The sequence below is a fragment of the Arachis duranensis genome, chromosome 9 (assembly GCF_000817695.3).
Source record: "Arachis duranensis cultivar V14167 chromosome 9, aradu.V14167.gnm2.J7QH, whole genome shotgun sequence".
Lineage (NCBI taxonomy): Eukaryota > Viridiplantae > Streptophyta > Magnoliopsida > Fabales > Fabaceae > Arachis > Arachis duranensis.
Window position 1 is genome coordinate 85,864,596 of NC_029780.3, and position 324 is coordinate 85,864,919.

Genomic DNA, 324 nt, shown 5'->3' on the forward strand with positions numbered 1-324 from the left:
TCAAGATGTCTACAGATTATTACTGTTTCCATTTGCTGTAAAAGATCAAGCTAAGAGGTGGTTAAATAACCAGCCTAAGAACAGCATAAAAACATGGAAACAGCTGTCAGAAAAATTCCTGAATCACTATTTCCCTCCAAAATGGATGACACAGCTAAGGCTAAGCATCCAAGGCTTCAAACAAGGAGAGAATGAATCTCTTTATGATGCATGGGAGAGATACAGAGAGATGCTAAGAAAATGCCCCTCTGAAATGTTTTCAGAATGGGTGCAATTAGACATCTTTTACTATGGGCTTACAGAAAAAGCTCAGATTTCTCTAGA